Source organism: Rutidosis leptorrhynchoides, chromosome 3, assembly GCF_046630445.1.
Source record: "Rutidosis leptorrhynchoides isolate AG116_Rl617_1_P2 chromosome 3, CSIRO_AGI_Rlap_v1, whole genome shotgun sequence".
NCBI classification, from domain to species: Eukaryota; Viridiplantae; Streptophyta; class Magnoliopsida; order Asterales; family Asteraceae; genus Rutidosis; species Rutidosis leptorrhynchoides.
The window spans coordinates 456,780,986-456,792,708 of NC_092335.1; positions in this window are offsets into that span (position 1 = coordinate 456,780,986).

An 11,723-nucleotide genomic window follows, 5' to 3' on the forward strand; every position below is an offset into this window, starting at 1 on the left:
CATTAAGGCTCGGGTAGTTCGGCCAACCTCGGTTGTTGAATTGGTAGAGAAGTGAATTTCGGGTTGTGCGAATTCACTAAGGCTCGGGTTGTTCGGCCAATGTTCGTATGATTGAGGTTAAGGGGTTAACCTTGTAGTTTGGTTACCCATTTATGTACGCGTATTTACTTATATTGTTGTGACTAATCTTGCGGTTTGACTTGGTGGTACGTTAGGTATAACATTGCTTAGTTATGCTTGGATTGCGGTATGTGGCTCGTATTTGTGTGTTAGCGATGCGCATTTCATTTTATGCATATATATGTATGTAGTATATTCTCATTCACTAAGCGTTAGCTTACCCTCTCGTTGTTTACATTTTTATAGATTGCACGGATGCGGTGGCTCGGGTAAGCGCGAGAACTAGTGGACTTGCGTAGTTGCTTTAGAAGACTTGCTTTTGGATTTGATTAGGATTGGGTAGCGTGTCCCCAATCCCATGCTCGGTCTATGTTTTTGTATAAACTAATGGGTCGAAATAGTCACTTGTGGTATTTTGGGTCGATGTGGGCCCGGTGTCGTAAAACTCAGTTTTTATTGTGGAAAACTCCTAGTTTAAACTATTGTAATATATTGTGAAAGTGTTTTGATTTAAAAGTGTCGGGAAGCGGGTTTTCGCCCGCGTGAGTTCGAGAAACTGATCAGAATGTTTTAGTACATCTGGACGCCGTCCCAGATGCCTGGACGCCGTCCCAGTCTTAAGAGCTGGACGCCGTCCAAGCTTTTGGACGCCGTCCAGATCAACTGTTCCAGATTTTTTTTTTTGTGTGGCACATTTTCGGAAGGTTAACGGGTTGGGTCGTTACAAGTGGTATCAGAGCATGGTCTAAGGGATTTAGGTGACTAGAGATAGGTGCCTAGACTTAGACTTTTGTGTGTGCTATTTTGTTGCGGGACTTGTAGGATTACGGGTCGGAATGGGTTTAGTTAGTGCCTTGTTTATAGATTGACTAACGTTTATATTGGTAATGCGGATATTATTAATATATTATTTGTGTTGTGGTAATAATTCTCGCGTGTGTTTGTACCGCGTAGAATTTTGGTTGTGTTGGTTATATCATCGAGCGAGGCGGTCATTGTACTAACGAGTTGAGACGACGTGTGTGCGTAATAAGGACTTGCAAACCTTATTACGGGTGCAAATCGTGTCTAACAAGTGATGTACGACGAGTGTTTAGCAAGATGGGGCAGTGTGGTGCGTATGGTTTTATACGTTCATGGACTAATCGTTTTGCATTCTTTAGAATAGCGACGCGAAACGAGATCGAGACGAATGATGAGGAGTTTAATACTAGAGTTGCGGCCGCCGTTGCGGAGCAAATGGGTGCGTTGGAAGAAAGAATGGATAGGAAGTATTCCGAATTTCGGGGTAGTAGTGAAATGGAGCGTTGTCTTAAGAGCTTTATGAGGACTAAACCCCCGATGTATGACGGGAAACTGGATCCTTTGATAAGCACAACTTGGATTTCGGATGTCGAAGGGTGTTTCCGTACTATTGATTGCCCTCCCGAGAGAAAGACGGGACTCGCTACGAGTTTGTTGCGGGGTTGGGCAAGGGATTGGTTGGATGGTAAGATTGATCTTGTCGGTGGCGAGACGTTTATGGCTTTATCGTGGGACGACTTTAAGGAGGAATTCTTCGAGGAGTTCCGGACTTCGGCTGATTTGTGGGAATTGCGTAATGAGTTGCGAAATTTGCGACAAGGATCTATGGATTTGAGTACTCTCAAGACGACCTTTATGGCGAAGGCTCGTTTTTGTCCGGAGTATTTGGGGAATGATCGTTTGTTGATGGGGGATTTCTATCGGACCTTGAATGATGACTTGAAAAGTGAAATTAGTCGGGGTCAAGCGAAATCGTTTTCGGAATTATTCGACTTGGCTAGAGGTTTCGAGTCGTATTCACGATCGAAAAAGGGTGAACCTTCAAGTGAGCGAAGGGTCGTTTCGTATGGTGCTCCGAGTAAGAGGGCTAAGGGTCCGAGTGTGAGCACGGGTGGTACGCGAACGGGTATGTCGGATTCTAGTGCGGCTAGATGTTACAATTGTGGCGTGAGGGGTCACAAGTCTTGGGAATGTTCGGTACCAAAGGGTGATGGTATGGTGTGCTTCAATTGCCAAATAGAAGGACATCGTAAGTCGGAATGTCCCAAGTTAGCGGGGACGGGTGCGGCAAGGAGACGTTAAGGTACGTTTCAATTTAATAAATATGTCTTTTGATTATTTATTAAGTGCCGTTTGAGTTTGTGTAGTATGCCTTTTGTTGTGCATGTTATTGTTGTGGGTGACGTTCCTAAAGGAAGTACCATATGTTGATGTTTGATTGACGGGCAAAGGGCGTAAGACTTGGTGTAACCAAGCATTCCTTAGTATTTGGGAAACGTTTCTACCAAGCCACGGAAATGGTTTTGGTGTTTGGTTGTTAAGCGCGTGTTCGCTTTTATTATGAAGTGATGAATCATGAGGTTCGTCGGTTGGTTGGAACCCTTGAGATCGAGTGTTTTAAATCTCGATGTGTGTTGTTAATGGAGTCTTTATGACGCAACATTAGGTGCCTCTTTTATACCTACTAGCGTGGTGTTCGACTCCGATTAGGTTGTGGTTACATTGTACTTAGGATACCTGGAGAAACCCTTAGGTACATGAGTGACTAGGTGAAATTTGACAAACTAAAGCAATTGGATGATTGCGAGGGTATGGTTTGTGAAATCGTAGTACACTTTTCGTTCGAAGTGTTTAAGGATGGTTTGAAATCCATCGTGTGCTCAAGGTTGGAGCAAGATGTGGTGATGGGTCGTGTGTACCCAATTGTTGGTAAAGTCTACCTTGGTAACATTGTACGGGTGTATAAGTTGTGGTATCGGAACGTGGTTCCAAGTGGGGGAGTTACACTCCCGCACGAGGAAGATTTAGTGTGAGATTTCGGATGATGTTTTTGGTAGATCCGGAAATTTTGTCGAGACCTAGTTCTGGTCGATTTGTGGTAGAGTACGATTTCGGATAAATTGTACTTATGGTTTGGATTGGAAATTTCCACCGAGGTGGTAATGTGGTAAATCTCGTTGAGAGATAATTGACGTGTGTGGCGAGCAAGGTGAAATCCTGCGATTAAGGGAGGTGTGTGTCCGGTTCTCTTTTGGAGAATTATTGTTTGGTACCTATGTTTGGTATAGGTGGTTCTTGCTCGATTATGGATGGTTAGTGGTCCGCTAGGGTTCACTGTAGTGTAGCAGAGTGTGATGTTGCACGACTCGGTGATTGAGGCTGAAAGTGCGTATGTGATAGATGAAGCATGACCTTCGGGGTCCGCTGACTTCATCGTAGGATTGTTGATTGATGAAGCATGACTTTCGGAGTCCGCTGACTTCATCATGGGATTGTGATTAATGAAGCATGACTTTCGGGGTCCGCTGACTTCATTATGGTATGGTTGATTGATGAAGCATGATCTTTAGGGTTCGCTGACTTCGTCATGGGAGTACGTGATTGGTGGAGCATGACTTTCGGGGTCCGCTGACTTCATCATGAGCGTGGTGTTATATCGGTGAAGCATGATCTTCGGGTCCGCTGACTTCATCTGGTGTTGAGATTGGTGAAGCATGATCTTCGGGTCCGCTGACTTCATCATGGTTGTGGATCGCGTGTGTTTTCGAATTCACGATGACGCGTGTAGTTCGGTCATCTTATCGGAATGAATCTCGTGTAGTTCGGATTCATGGTGACTCGTGTAGTTCGGTCATCTTATTGAGGTAGTAATCTCGTATGGTTTCGGATTACTAAGGCTCGTGTAGTTCGGCCAACCTCGATGTTGTGGAAGTGAATCTCGTGTAGTTCGGATTCACAAATGACTCGTGTGGTTTCGGTCATTGTATTGAGGAGTGAGTCTCGTGTAGTTCGGATTCACAAATGACTCGTGTAGTTCGGTCATTCCTCTGGGATAGTGACTCTCATGTAGTTCGGATTCACTATGGCGCGTGTAGTTCGGCCATTCCCGATTGTGTTGTGGTGAAGGTAGTGAGTCGCGTGTAGTTCGGATTCACTAAGGCGCGTGTGTTTTCGGCCAGCCTTCCTGTGGTGTGATCTATTGGTTGTTTTATGCACCAATGGTGGGGACGTAAGGACCATGTTGTGGGAACTATCGGTTGTTTATACACCGATGGTGGGGTCGTGAGGACCATGTTGTATGATTTAGTGATGCGATAGCCGTGTTTCGCTCACATGTTGTTACGGGTGTGACGATAGTCGATTTTGTACACCTTGGGATCTAGCGTTGCCATGATCGTTTTGGGCGCTATCGGTTTTAACCGTTTTTTATGATGTTACGGTAGTTGCGTATTGGTCGTATTGCGCACTACAAGGGATGTTTAGTGATTGGTGTTATCCGTAAGGATTCGTTTGGTTCGGTCTTCATCGTTTCGGGTTGTTGACCTTAGGTTGAGACTTGGTTGCTTTTAGCGTTTTACTCGGTAAGGGTACGCTGAGGGATTGATATCTCGGCACGAGATTGGTTGAATTCTCCCGATATTGGGGAATGAGCATGGTTTTAGTGCTCGGATTGGTGGATTTGATAAATCGCGGGTGACGATTTAGTTTTTAAAGGCGATTCATTGGGAAGAGTTGACTAGGAAAGTCGGATTGGGACTTATGTTGAGGACCGTGGAGTGTGGTCCGTTTGGTTAAGTGACGAGGATCACGAGGACGTGATCGATTCTAAGTGGGGGAGAGTTGTAATGTAGTGACCTGAACTTTTCCATGTTTATATATATTAATTGAGATTGATATTTACATGATTAAATGTTTCCAACATGTTAAGCAATCAAACTTGTTAAGACTTGATTAATTGAAATATGTTTCATATAGACAATTGACCACCCAAGTTGATCGGTGATTCACGAACGTTAAAACTTGTAAAAACTATATGATGACATATATATGGATATATATATATATAGTTAACATGATACTATGATAAGAAAACATATCATAAAGTATATTAACAATGAACTACATATGTAAAAACAAGACTACTAACTTAATGATTTTTAAACGAGACATATATGTAACGATTATCGTTGTAAAGACATTTAATGTATATATATCATATTAAGAGATATTCATACATGATAATATCATGATAATATAATAATTTAAAATCTCATTTGATATTATAAACATTGGGTTAACAACATTTAACAAGATCGTTAACCTAAAGGTTTCAAAACAACACTTACATGTAACGACTAACGATGACTTAACGACTCAGTTAAAATGTATATACATGTAGTGTTTTAATATGTATTTATACACTTTTGAAAGACTTCAATACACTTATCAAAATACTTCTACTTAACAAAAATGCTTACAATTACATCCTCGTTCAGTTTCATCAACAATTCTACTCGTATGCACCCGTATTCGTACTCGTACAATACACAGCTTTTAGATGTATGTACTATTGGTATATACACTCCAATGATCAGCTCTTAGCAGCTCATGTGAGTCACCTAACACATGTGGGAACCATCATTTGGCAACTAGCATGAAATATCTCATAAAATTACAAAAATATGAGTAATCATTCATGACTTATTTACATGAAAACAAAATTACATATCCTTTATATCTAATCCATACACCAACGACCAAAAACACCTACAAACACTTTCATTCTTCAATTTTCTTCATCTAATTGATCTCTCTCAAGTTCTATCTTCAAGTTCTAAGTGTTCTTCATAAATTCCAAAAGTTCTAGTTTCATAAAATCAAGAATACTTTCAAGTTTGCTAGCTCACTTCCAATCTTGTAAGGTGATCATCCAACCTCAAGAAATCTTTGTTTCTTACAGTAGGTTATCATTCTAATACAAGGTAATAATCATATTCAAACTTTGGTTCAATTTCTATAACTATAACAATCTTATTTCAAGTGATGATCTTATTTGAACTTGTTTTCGTGTCATGATTCTGCTTCAAGAACTTCGAGCCATCCAAGGATCCATTGAAGCTAGATCCATTTTTCTCTTTTCCAGTAGGTTTATCCAAGGAAATTAAGGTAGTAATGATGTTCATAACATCATTCGATTCATACATATAAAGCTATCTTATTCGAAGGTTTAAACTTGTAATCACTAGAACATAGTTTAGTTAATTCTAAACTTGTTCGCAAACAAAAGTTAATCCTTCTAACTTGACTTTTAAAATCAACTAAACACATGTTCTATATCTATATGATATGCTAACTTAATGATTTAAAACCTGGAAACACGAAAAACACCGTAAAACCGGATTTACGCCGTCGTAGTAACACCGCGGGCTGTTTTGGATTAGTTAATTAAAAACTATGATAAACTTTGATTTAAAAGTTGTTATTCTGAGAAAATGATTTTTATTATGAACATGAAACTATATCCAAAAATTATGGTTAAACTCAAAGTGGAAGTATGTTTTCTAAAATGGTCATCTAGACGTCGTTCTTTCGACTGAAATGACTACCTTTACAAAAACGACTTGTAACTTATTTTTCCGACTATAAACCTATACTTTTTCTGTTTAGATTCATAAAATAGAGTTCAATATGAAACCATAGCAATTTGATTCACTCAAAATGGATTTAAAATGAAGAAGTTATGGGTAAAACAAGATTGGATAATTTTTCTCATTTTAGCTACGTGAAAATTGGTAACAAATCTATTCCAACCATAACTTAATCAACTTGTATTGTATATTATGTAATCTTGAGATACCATAGACACGTATACAATATTTCGACCTATCATGTCGACACATCTATATATATTTCGGAACAACCATAGACACTCTATATGTGAATGTTGGAGTTAGCTATACAGGGTTGAGGTTGATTCCAAAATATATATAGTTTGAGTTGTGATCAATACTGAGATACGTATACACTGGGTCGTGGATTGATTCAAGATAATATTTATCGATTTATTTCTGTACATCTAACTGTGGACAACTAGTTATAGGTTACTAACGAGGACAGCTGACTTAATAAACTTAAAACATCAAAATATATTAAAAGTGTTGTAAATATATTTTGAACATACTTTAATATATATGTATATATTGTTATAGGTTCGTGAATCAACAGTGGCCAAGTCTTACTTCCCGACGAAGTAAAAATCTGTGAAAGTGAGTTATAGTCCCACTTTTAAAATCTAATATTTTTGGGATGAGAATACATGCAGGTTTTATAAATGATTTACAAAATAGACACAAGTACGTGAAACTACATTCTATGGTTGAATTATCGAAATCGAATATGCCCCTTTTTATTAAGTCTGGTAATCTAAGAATTAGGGAACAGACACCCTAATTGACGCGAATCCTAAAGATAGATCTATTGGGCCTAACAAACCCCATCCAAAGTACCGGATGCTTTAGTACTTCGAAATTTATATCATATCCGAAGGGTGTCCCGGAATGATGGGGATATTCTTATATATGCATCTTGTTATTGTCGGTTACCAGGTGTTCACCATATGAATGATTTTTATCTCTATGTATGGGATGTGTATTGAAATATGAAATCTTGTGGTCTATTGTTACGATTTGATATATATAGGTTAAACCTATAACTCACCAACATTTTTGTTGACGTTTAAAGCATGTTTATTCTCAGGTGAATATTAAGAGCTTCCGCTGTTGCATACTAAAATAAGGACAAGATTTGGAGTCCATGTTTGTATGATATTGTGTAAAAACTGCATTCAAGAAACTGATTTCGATGTAACATATTTGTATTGTAAACCATTATGTAATGGTCGTGTGTAAACAGGATATTTTAGATTATCATTATTTGATAATCTACGTAAAGCTTTTTAAACCTTTATTTATGAAATAAAGGTTATGGTTTGTTTTAAAAAGGAATGCGGTCTTTGAAAAACGTCTCATATAGAGGTCAAAACCTCGCAACGAAATCAATTAATATGGAACGTTTTTAATCAATAAGAACGGGACATTTCAGTTGGTATCCGAGCGTTGGTCTTAGAGAACCAGAAAATTTGCATTAGTGTGTCTTATCGAGTTTGTTAGGATGCATTAGTGAGTCTGGACTTCGACCGTGTTTTCTTTAAAAATGATTGCTTAACATTTTTGTTGGAAACTATATATTTTTAACATATGAATATTATGTGATATATTAATCTCTTAATGTGTTTGATATTATGTGATAGATGTCTACCTCTAGAACAAGTTCCATTGACTCACCTAATAATAATGAAGAGTCAAATGTAAATTGGAATGATTTGTGGACTGATTCACAAGTTCCCGAAGAAGAACCGGAAGAAGAGTCGGAACCGGAAGAAGAATCGGAACCGGAAGAAGAATCGGAACCGGATGAAGAAATAGAACCGGTGGGGGAAATAATAAAACGGTTAAGTAAAAGAAAATCCTCAACCAACCGACCAAAGTTAATTATGGTCAATGGTGTTTCCGCCAAGGAAGCAAAATATTGGGAGGATTACCAATTCTCCGATGAATCGGATTCCGACGAGAATTCCGATGATGTTATAGAAATTACCCCAACTGAATTTAAAAAGGCAAAAGAAAATAATAAGGGAAAGGGCATAAAAATAGAGAAATCTAATTCCAACCCCGATGAACTTTATATGTATCGTCAACCCCCGAAGTCCTTAAGTTGTAACAATGACCCGGGAACCTCTAAACCACCAGGTTTTTCGAAACCAATGTGGACAACGACGGCTCGTATTAGGGGAACATCATATATCCCTAGAAACTTGGCAAAACGAACCAAAACCGAAGAAGAAGAAACGAGCGAGTCGGAATAAGATAGTTGTATTCGTGTGGTGTAATATATGTAATATAGTGTTCTTATGCTTTATGATATATGTAAAAATTGCTTGTATTAATAAGTATTTTTTTTTATGAATCTAACTCTTGTCTATTTTACAGTTTAAAAACACAAAATGGATAGACAACCCAATATTTTAAGAGACCTACCCGGAGACATGATTGATGAAATCTTGTCTAGAGTCGGCCAGAATTCTTCGGCACAACTATTTAAGGCGAGATCAGTTTGTAAGACATTCGAAGAACGTTCCAAGAATGTCTTGGTTTATAAGAGACTTTCGTTTGAAAGATGGGGGATATCACATTGGGAAACCCATAAGTTACGATGTGTTTACTTTGACGCATATATTGCGGGGAACCCAAATGCTATTTTACGCAACGGGTTAAGAAATTATTTTGACTCAATATATCCGAATATTGGACTTCGTGATTTAGAAAAAGCGGCTAACATTCAACATAAAGAAGCATGTTATGCTTACGGATTAGTAATGTTCGCTTCTCACCAAAGTGAGAACAAGAACATCGGGCTACAACTATTAAACAAAACGTTTCCACAAGTGACGGAATCGGTAATTGGGGTAAGAAATGAGGTTTTTAGATTATTACGGGACTGTTGGACATTACGTAACCCTCGTCCCTTTGATGACGTTACAACACGCTGTCTTATCAACGGCCATAACAGTTATGTTGCACAAGACCAAGGATGGGAAGTAGTCCTAGTAAAACCAGAATGCATGACTTGTTTCTGGACGTATGAATTACGTGTCTTTATTGCCTTTGCTGAACGACTTGTGTACTAGCTAGAATTGTCTTCACAACTATCTTGTATCAAAGTTATTGTGTGCTATATTTCATGCTTTATGTAAAATAAGCGGTATTGTAAGTTTATAAAATATTGTATAAAAGTTTGAACGCGAAATATTATTATAATCAGTTTTTCATATAGAATTGTAGTAGTTGAATTGTATATTAGCTACTAAGTATGAACTTAACGGGTAGGTACTACCCGAATTTAAACTTATAAAATGCTAATATGAAGAAAAAGCTTTTATAAATGAGTTCATATTATGCTACGAAATACTATTAACTACTCTTAATATTCTGTATGATTAACTTGTTCCATTTAACTATTTTGAAGGAAATGGCACCGACTACTCGACACACCGTGAATATGAATGAAGAGGAATTCCGTACTTTTCTAGCTTCAAACATAGCCGCAGTACAGGCTGCGCTACATACCAACAATAACCTTGGATCTAGCAGTACAGGAAATCGTGTAGGATGCACCTACAAAGAATTCACTGCCTGCAAACCTTTGGAATTTGATGGAACCGAAGGACCGATCGGATTGAAACGGTGGACCGAGAAGGTTGAATCGGTGTTTGCCATAAGTAAGTGTACTGAAGAGGACAAAGTGAAGTACGCTACGCATACCTTCACAGGTTCTGCGTTAACATGGTGGAATACCTATCTAGAGCAAGTGGGACAAGATGATGCGTACGCACTACCGTGGTCAGCATTCAAGCACTTGATGAACGAGAAGTACCGTCCCAGAACCAAGGTCAATAAGCTCAAGACAGAACTTAGAGGGTTACGAACCCAAGGATTTGATATTACCACGTACGAAAGACGATTCACAGAATTGTGCCTATTGTGTCCGGGAGCATTCGAAGATGAGGAAGAGAAGATCGACGCGTTTGTGAAAGGATTACCGGAAAGAATCCAAGAAGATATAAGTTCACACGAGCCCGCCTCCATACAACAGGCATGTAGAATGGCTCACAAACTAGTGAACCAGATTGAAGAAAGAATTAAAGAACAGACTGCTGAAGAGGCCAATGTGAAGCAAGTCAAAAGAAAGTGGGAGGAAAACGGTGATAAGAATCACCAATACAACAACAACAGCAATTACAACAATAATCGCAACAATTATCCCAACAATCGCAACATCAATCGCAACTACAACAAACGGCCCAACAACAACAACAACAACAACAGCAACAGCAACTACAACAATCATCCCAACAACAATAATAACTGCAACAACAACAATAATCAGAAGCAGCTATGCCAAAGGTGTGAAAAGAATCACTCGGGGTTCTGCACCAAATTTTGCAACAAGTGTAAAAGAAATGGTCATAGCGCGGCGAAGTGTGAGGTCTACGGACCAGGGGTTAATAGAACGAAAGGAACAAATGGTGTCGGAACGAGTAATGGCGGAGCAAGTAGTGTCGGAGCAAGTTATGCCAATGTAGTTTGTTATAAATGTGGAAAACCAGGCCACATTATTAGAAATTGCCCGAACCAGGAGAACACGAATGGACAAGGCCGTGGAAGAGTTTTCAATATTAATGCGGTAGAGGCACAGGAAGACCCGGAGCTTGTTACGGGTACGTTTCTTATTGACAATAAATCTGCTTACGTTTTATTTAATGCGGGTGCGGATAGAAGCTATATGAGTAGAGATTTTTGTGCTAAATTAAGTTGTCCATTGACGCCTTTGGATAGTAAATTTTTACTCGAATTAGCAAATGGTAAATTAATTTCAGCAGATAATATATGTCGGAATCGAGAAATTAAACTGGTTAGCGAAACATTTAAGATTGATTTGATACCAGTAGAGTTAGGGAGTTTTGATGTGATAATCGGTATGGACTGGTTGAAAGAAGTGAAAGCGGAGATCGTTTGTTACAAAAATGCAATTCGCATTATACGAGAAAAAAGGAAAACCCTTAATGGTGTACGGAGAAAAGGGCAACACGAAGCTACATCTTATTAGTAATTTGAAGGCACAAAAACTAATAAGAAAAGGTTGCTATGCTGTTCTAGCACACGTCGAGAAAGTACAAACTG